The sequence below is a fragment of the Lactuca sativa genome, chromosome 5 (assembly GCF_002870075.4).
Source record: "Lactuca sativa cultivar Salinas chromosome 5, Lsat_Salinas_v11, whole genome shotgun sequence".
In the NCBI taxonomy this organism is placed as follows: domain Eukaryota; kingdom Viridiplantae; phylum Streptophyta; class Magnoliopsida; order Asterales; family Asteraceae; genus Lactuca; species Lactuca sativa.
Window position 1 is genome coordinate 220474855 of NC_056627.2, and position 9030 is coordinate 220483884.

Here is a 9030-nt window from a genome sequence, read left to right on the forward strand (position 1 = left end):
GATTTGGACCTGCTGCATGGCTCAAAACAAGTCTGTATGGAAAGAGGACTGGATGGACTCGGCGAGTCTCAAGGATGACTCGGCGAGTCACATGAAGATGGTCATTGAACTCAACGAGTTGGATGAACAACTCGGCGAGTCCGATGAAGATCACCATAAAACTCGACGAGTTGAAGAACAACTCGGTGAGTCGGATGGCTTTTCCCTTAGATAGGCATGCGTGTGTACCCGTCGAGTTATAAGGACGAAACTCAACGGGTGGACCTTAAGGATTGATCGGGATTCGAAGGGACTCGACGATTCACTCCGATGACTCGGCGAGTTGGAATGTGCTCCACGGACTCAGCGAGTGGCCGAGTGCACTCGACGAGTTGAGGTCAACATGGACTGTTGACCTTGACTGAGGACTCTGACCTTGATCAAGAATTTCTAAGAGGTTATGGGGTGTCTCATAAGAGTAAGAACTTATGAGTATATTGTGCCATGGTTATAGGTGGTGGTGCCAATGTCAAGTGATCCGATAGTTGGAGTTTGCATTTCAATCGACATCTGCGAGGTGAGTTATCCTCATTATATCGATAGGGTCTATCAAAGCAAGGCCGACCCTCGTAATGAAGAATAATCTAGAAGTTTTCCAAACAACATTTCATAAGGAGACTTCCTCGAATTTTACGCAGTAGGAATGCGATTAATAATAAGCGTCGGTATGAACAACTTCTCCTCAAAACATATTGGGAACTTGAGCAGAAAGTAGTAAGGATCTTGTAGTATCTAGAAGATATTGATGTTTTCTTTCTGCAACAACATTCTATTGAGGAGCGTCTGTACAAGATGATTGATGCACAGTGCCATCAGATGCCAATAATTGTTTAAAATCATTGTAGGTAAATTGTCCTCCCAAATCACTCCAAAAACATTTTATGACAACATAGTGTTGAGTCTTCACAAGAGCTCCAAATTCACTATATATGGTGAAAATGTCAGACATGCGCTTCATAAAATAAACCCACGTACAACGAGTGTAATAATCAATGAATGAAACATAATAGTTAGCTCCTGATTTAGAGGTGATTGGAGATGGACTCCACACATCAGAATGCACGATATCAAAGGGAGCAACAGAACGAGTGACACTTTTATTAAAAGGTAAAGCATAAAATTTTCCCAGTTTACAACCACAACAATCAGAAATATCAATAGTTTTCAAAGAAACTAACACACCAGTAGAAACCAAAGACTGTAAACGAGACGCCGACACATATCCCAAACGAGATTGCCAAAGATAAAAAATAAACGATGAAGGGTTTAAACGAAAAGTCGACAGATTGACACAAGATGCAACAACATGAGCAACATGTAGCTGCTCCAAAACATAGAGCTCTCCAAGTCTACGGCTTATCGTAGTCTCCCTCCGATACCAAATGTACTGTATATAGGTGAGTCTCAAGGATGACTCGGCGAGTCACATGAAGATGGTCATTGAACTTGGCGAGTTGGATGAACAACTCGGCGAGTCCGATGAAGATCACCATAAAACTCGACGAGTTGAAGAACAACTCGGCGAGTCGGATGGCTTTTCCCTTGGATAGGCATGCGTGTGTACCCGTCGAGTTATAATGACGAAACTCAACAGGTGGACCTTAAGTATTGATCGGGATTCGAAGGGACTCGACGATTCACTCCGATGACTCGGCGAGTTGGAATGTGCTCCACAGCGAGCGGCCGAGTACACTCGGCGAGTTGAGGTCAACATGGACTGTTGACCTTGATCAGGAATTTCTAAGAGGTTATGGGGTGTCTCATAAGAGTAAGAACTTATGAGTATATTGTGCCATGGTTATAGGTGGTGGTGCCGGTGTCAAGTGATCCGATAGTTGGATTTGCATTTCAATCGACATCTGCGAGGTGAGTTATCCTAACTATATCGATAGGGTCTACGGCACCAAGGCCGACCCTCTATGATTTACATCCTGGTTTAGGATGGTTGCTTTGTTATTTCCATGCTAGATTTCATCCTGGTTTAGGATGGGTGTTATGTTATTGCTTTGTTAGAATTCATCCTGTTTAGGATGGTTGTTATACTAGAGATCGGTTAGATCGATTGTTATGGTATGCTACGTATGATTCTGATCTGTTAGATTGGAATCAGGATAGATAGTATGTTATGATTTTATGATCCGTAAGGATTGGTATGTTAGTGACCTGTTAGATCGATACTCTAGTTACGAGTGAAACTCTATGATTGATGGTTAATGAGATAGATATGTTTGTTATGTGTATATGCCAGTATATGATAGTATGCGTACATGGTTAGTTTCTTGTTGGTTGGGTTGAGGCGGTCCTGCTTTATGCTGAAGGCCAACACACCCTCTGAGCGTCTCGGGGAGACTGTAGGCCCATGCGGCGGACTAGTCATGTCGAAGACTCGGGATAGATTCAGATAGACTGTAGGCCTAGTAGAGCGGACCAGTCCGGCCGATGGCCAAGTATGTATGTTGTTTGATTGATCGTTATGGCTGTGGTTTCTGTCAGTATGGTGTTGGCATTTTGGGGGTAGCTCACTAAGCCCTCGGGCTTACAGTTTTCAGTTTATTGTTTCAGGTACTTCAGGAGAGCGAGGGAAGGTAAAGGCGTGACCGTACCGCTCCTCATCCTCATGATCTATTTTGGGACACTCTGATGATAAACGAATTGGAAATGTTTTGTAGAAACAATTACTATTTGACTCTTTTGTTAGTATTAAAAGTTTAAATTTGGCGTAAATTTTTGGGTGTTACATGCCCTTTAATATCCATGAAATTTTCCCTAAAATTTATGATTGATGTAAACAAAATCAATTTATGAATTCTAGTTCTGATAGCTTATAAAACTTGAAATTATTTTTTTGCATAAGTTGATTTATTACGTTAATAGATTGGGAATGAGCCATGGATGGGCTAGGATAAACTCAAAATCTAAAATGGAGGAGATTCAATTACATGCATCCGTTGGGGATGCGGATAAGGTTATAGACTCGGGACAGAGACATGGATGGTATATCCCGTCATATCCCCTAGATGAAAGTCTTTTTTAGCTTCAAAATGAAATTCCAAACATTCTCTTAACTTGACTTTAATGGATTTACAAATTTGTTAATGTTAATTAATATCGTGATTTTTTCAATGATTAAAACAATTAATTCACTTTTAAAGAGAGTGAGTCCTTTTTTATAGAACTTAATTCATATAGTAAGCGACTTTTATACCCACACAACTTTAGGGTGGTTTGATTACCGAAGCATTTATTACCAAATAATTCCAACCTATTGATGATTCGGAGAATGTAGAGTTCATTAAATGCTCAGAGGATTTTGATTCTTTGAATCCAATGCGCCGAATAGCAATTTAGTGGTGACATCTAAATGGTTCCATTTTGACTTAACATGGGCAGAATTTAATACAATAAGCTTTATATAACTACTTTCCTTATACTCATAAAGAATGACTTAGTGAAAAGGTTTGGAAAATAAGAGTGTCCCCATAAATACTTTTAAACATTATTTATCCAAACATCACTTTATCAATACAACACTTATAAAAAACAAACAAAAACTTACAACACTTCTTCAAAATCAATCATTGCCATTACTAAGACTCCATACATCCATCACCCTCCACCTTCACCTTCGACCTACAATAACCATTTTCACAACCCTTGCCACCTCATCACCCTCCACTTTCACTTTCTTTCCACAACAACCCCTTCTCAAATCTTCATTCTTCCCAATTCTCTCAAGAAACTGAATATTCTCTTTCTACACTTCACCATTAGAATAAACCTCTTTCTTCCTAATTGGAACCGAAGCTTTAAGCTCATCAATCACAAACTTACAGGCATCCAATGCATCCACCCAATGAATAGAAGAAATGGCAACAAACACACTTGTCTCCCCAACAGAAATGGGCCCCAATCTGTGGGTCACAGCAATGGAATTTAAATTCCATTTGGATCTTGCGGATGAACAAATGGAACTGAGACAATGTATGTCCATTAGAACATACACTTCGTATCTTAGTTCAATGTCCGTTTTGCCCTCGAATGTGTCGTGGGTGTTCTCATAGAACGTGGCTATGGCCCCACATTGAGGGGCGTGAACGTCATTTGTGTACTTGTTGATGTCGATTGGATGGTTTTCCCCAAAGATTTCTATTAAGTTGTTCTCGTGTTCATTGGCCTTTTTTTTTTGTCTTTACAAGTTCTCTTTGGTTTATGAGAAAGTCAAGAAACTGTACATAAAACAAAATTACATAGGAGTAGAAACACACAACAGATAAAAAAGAAAAACATAAAAACATACATTTTTTAATTATATATGCAGTTTTTAGTTTAGAGAAAGAATGGAAATAACCGAAAACCATGTCAATATGCATTTCTTTAAAAATGTTGACAGATTTTGATATCTTTTGCATTGGTTAGAACAAGGTAAAAGAAACAAAGGGTAACCTTAAATCAAAAACCAAATAACCCAAAGAAAAGAAGAGAATTTTGATTCCACACAACAGATACCTAATTCAAATTAGGGCTCATTTTGTTCATCACCTTTAGTCCAACGAAGGCAATAAAAATATAAGATCAAAGATCAAATTGGACTTATCTTATGGGAAAACCGTGAAAGAACACAATTTTGTTTACATAAGCATCAAAACCCAACTTGTAATGTCCCATTTTCACAACAAAAAATTTTCATTTTTTTATTAAGATAAAAAATTCCCAAATTATTAATCCATTTATTAAGAAAACCATTTATTTAGAATTACATTTATTAAAAATTAGAGTATTGTAAAAACGCGAAATCTTCAATGTTGGTGATGATTGTGTACAGTTCCGCCTTCGCTTTCTAGCAATAACTGATGGCCTTGGGGTGGAATACCAATATGTCAGGTCTAAACAACTATCGGGTTAGAATACCCAGGGTTTGTTGGTCTACCACATCATGTTGGGTTTTATGTACTTTAACATCCCTATGGTGCACATACAACCCTAATGCTTTGGATCTAAGTTTTCTCTAGTTATACATGCAATACAGTTATCCAAAGCGTGAAGCCTACAACTAGCATACAATTTGATATTTGCAACATAAAATCAAGTTAGATGAATACCTCTATATTGTAGCTTGTGGAATTTGGTATTTCAAGAGCTTAGCACCTCAAGTGTGATGCCTCAAATGGTTCACAAAACACCACCAACAACTGGAGAACTTTGAGAGAGAGGTTAGGTGTAACATACACGTTTTGAAATCGTGTTATGTAATTTGAAAAGTTAATAATATTATGAAATATTATGTGAATTTGAATATTGAGTTCTAACAGATAGTTTTTACCAGAAATGAAGTAAAACTATGTTTAGAATCACTCGGAAAAATATTGGAAGTCTTATGAGATTCCAATCAAAAGGCAAATATTGAAATTTAACGAAAATATAAATTTTGAAATAATTAAAATTTTATTATTTAAAGTTGTAAAGAACTTTGTTAGAAACATTTAGGCAAAAACCTTATCGAAATCCGAGTTATAATGAAGAAGTTATGACCAATCGAAGATTCACGACAGAACCAACACAACACTGAATGAAGTAAAAAGTGAGTTTTTGATAAACTACTTTTTAGCCTTAGTGATCTAAATGAAAGTCGTAGTACTTGTTAAACCGAGAATTTTGATAAAAAGAACGCCAAAATATGACTTCGTATGAGGAAGTTATGATTTTTCTAAGTTTCGGAATAGCAGTAGACAGCTAAAAACTCGAAATAAAGATCGAGCGATATTTAGCTGACACAACCTAAAAAGGAATCAAAGGTCTTGTCAATAGTAGTACAACGGTAAAAAGTTTGACGAAAACGGACGTCGGATGAAGAAGTTATGAATTTTTAACGGATTTTCCTGTCCCGGTCTGTTAAAAATAATAATATTAAATATAAAGTAAAAAATTTCCAACAAAGTCTAAACGAAAGTTGTAGAATATATTCTCGCCTATGCGTGCATATAAAGAACGTCAAAACCGGAGCTCGTATGCAAAAGTTATGGATTTTATAAGTTTTGGGTTCAATTTCCGAGAATTTCGCATGGATAAGATCAGATTTCAGACACGTCACCCGGATTCTCGCATGCATACCCCGTGTCCACTCGTCTTCGTCGCTGATTGGTCCGAAGCCGAGGTCCATTAGGCATCCGACGCGCCTCGCGTACTAGGCGCCGTCTAAGACTGGCTGTAAGACGTCTCCGCGCGCCTGTCTCGTGTCTCTCTCCCTCGCTGGCACCTGCCTTCGTTGACTCACCTTCTTGGCCGACCCTCACAATTTCGCCCTATAAATAGGAAGGATGTGATATTTCCCGGTTATTTTTGAGATTTTGCCCTTTTTCACCCCTAATTCCATATTTTAGCTATTTTGACATCCCCCGAAGCCCTGGTATCAATTTTAGCAACTGAAATACGTACCGAAGAGCCCGAAGACCCCGATAAATTTATCTTTTCGGTTTGAAGCCCTACCATCGCAGAGCCTGATTTTCAATAAAGCTCCCAGTTTTCAACGAAGAAAGCTAATTATTATAACGAAGTGTTGCCCAAATTACTATTTTAACCCCCGGTTATTTCACGGTGAGTTCAATATATAAGAACAATTGTATGTTATGTGTTATATGTGCTATATGCTTTCAGTGTTGTTATTCCGGGTTATTTTCCCGTATTATTTTATTCGCTATTTTAATAGCAAAAGTAATACCTTTGACCATATGATCAGTGAAAGGACTTAGATTCACATTGGTAATGGTACGTAGCCTCTGGCCATGTAGAGCATGTCTCCGTAAGAGAATGAATTCTATTCTATGGCATTGGCAAATGGTTAGACAGGGCTATAAGCCTGAAATCTACCAAGATGTTAATCAGAAATTGTATGTCTCCTGTGCCATTTGGGCCGAAGCGTTATTGATGTTTATCAAGTATTGAAATTGTTATATCTCATTGACTGTATATCTTTGAATTGAGTCATTGATTAATATGAAAAGCTTGTCACATGATTTCACATATGCCTTGTTCCTCTTTGCTTCTGCCATATTGAAGTATATATATGGCATCACGTTATATTGTATCTATTATTGAACTCACTAAGCGTCACCGCTTACCCCACTCTATGTTTAACAAATTGCAGGAGATAAATAAACAATATGGTAGTATACTGTTGGAAGATTTAGAATAGTTTGTAATAGTAATTTTGTACTTAAGTTTATGTTTGTATAAAATTACAATATCCTGGGTAGTTATGTAAAATATTAAAACTTAGTCGGTTTCTATCCAGTCGTTTGTAAACAAGTTATCAATGTAAAACATTTTTTTTAAATGCATGTAGCATGTTTTGGAGTAACAACTGTTTTTAATATGAAAGTTAGGGTCTTTCATTAGGCACACCAAAATCGGCTATACTCTTGTTGTAACACTTGTGTGTGCGATTTTCGCTAAGGGGTTACACATATATAGTGTAGGATTCCAAGAGTCTCTTGTAAACCCTAATCCATACACTTAGGCTTATGATCCAACAATTCATATGGACTAACTCTTCATGGACTCATACATAAACTTAGCCCATCATGGATCAATAGCCCAAACCATATGTGTCACTGATTTACATAATCAGTTCCCTTTAGTTTAATTAGTCTCTTTTGATCACAAAATTAATTCCAAATTAATTATTGATCAATACCAATTAAATAATATGATTTCTCTATTAATATATTATAATTATAATATATTAATAAATCACAAATAACCTCTTTCTCAAATATCCATCCTATCAGATTGTTCTGGTGAATGCAACACAAAATGGACCATGCTACTATTGGGTCAAGTACCTACCAATTATAGTTATGGGCTTAGACACCTAATCCAACAGTCTCCCACTTAGGATAAGTCTAATAACTATAACTGCAAGTACGACTTCAAAAACCGACTAGAAATCGTAGCTCTCAAAAGCCGCAGTCAAACTCTGACACGTCCATTAGATAAGGGATCATATATTCCTCCATTCTACAAGATATCGTATGGACATGAGACATGGATTTATAATCATTCTCTCTGTCCATGTGTTGTTTCCCGATTTCCGATTTATGACGACCGACTAATTGAACAAATCATATCAGTCCAGGCTTGGCCAAACTCTTAGGGTTTTCATCACAAAATCATCGAGGGGCCCACTGATATAGCTTTTATCTCTCTTAGGGTAAAAGAAACAGATAAACTTCGACTCATATGCTTGCTCTATTTACTCATCAAATCACACACAACAATATGTTTTATAACACCAAGTTACGGGTGCGTTTACATATCATCAATGTGTAACCGACTTGTAAACTGCAACTATATGTCTCCGTTTCAAGAATATAAGATATTATCGTCTCACAGTCACTCGTGATAAAACCATGAAGTGATTCACGTGAGCGTGGGTTTAATCCAATACTCAAATCTAATTACAGGAGTACTCATGAACACTATAGCAAATTTGTGCTATGTCTAAAACACTTAGACAATCTACAGATGGATTCATGACAGTCTTGCCTCAATACCTACCTCCAAAGTATGATCGACTGTGGATTGTTTGAATAATCTTATTATTCGGGAAGTAAAAACATGCAAAGTGAAACACAAGAATAATCGAATCCAATATGGTCTCAAAACTTTTGAATATAAATAAAACACCTTTTATTTAATCACCATATTGATTACACATCATCCATTGTATAATGTTTCGACTAATCAACTTAATGCTTGAATTAAAACAATAGTTATACCATGCTCCAAGCATGCACACTATGTTTTCCTATGGTCCTTTCTTTGTGAAATAGATCAATTGAACACATCTTCAATGAAAGTCATTTCACAATTCCAAATCTTTGTCACAAGTGTTAGATTCTCAACTATCATGCAATGGTTCCTTTTGTAATGTCGAGGTACAAAAGTCACAGAGACTTTGCCAATGATATTACAAAGTATTCCTTTGGAGATTGT

The 9030-nt window shown here is 37.0% G+C and overlaps 1 pseudogene; it reads right to left on the reverse strand.

Annotated features, from left to right (window-relative positions):
* Nucleotides 1-3658: 3658 nt before the first annotated feature.
* LOC111920756 (molybdopterin synthase catalytic subunit-like) lies at nt 3659-4338 on the reverse strand (annotated as a pseudogene).
* Between the last annotated feature and the right edge of the window lie 4692 nt (nt 4339-9030).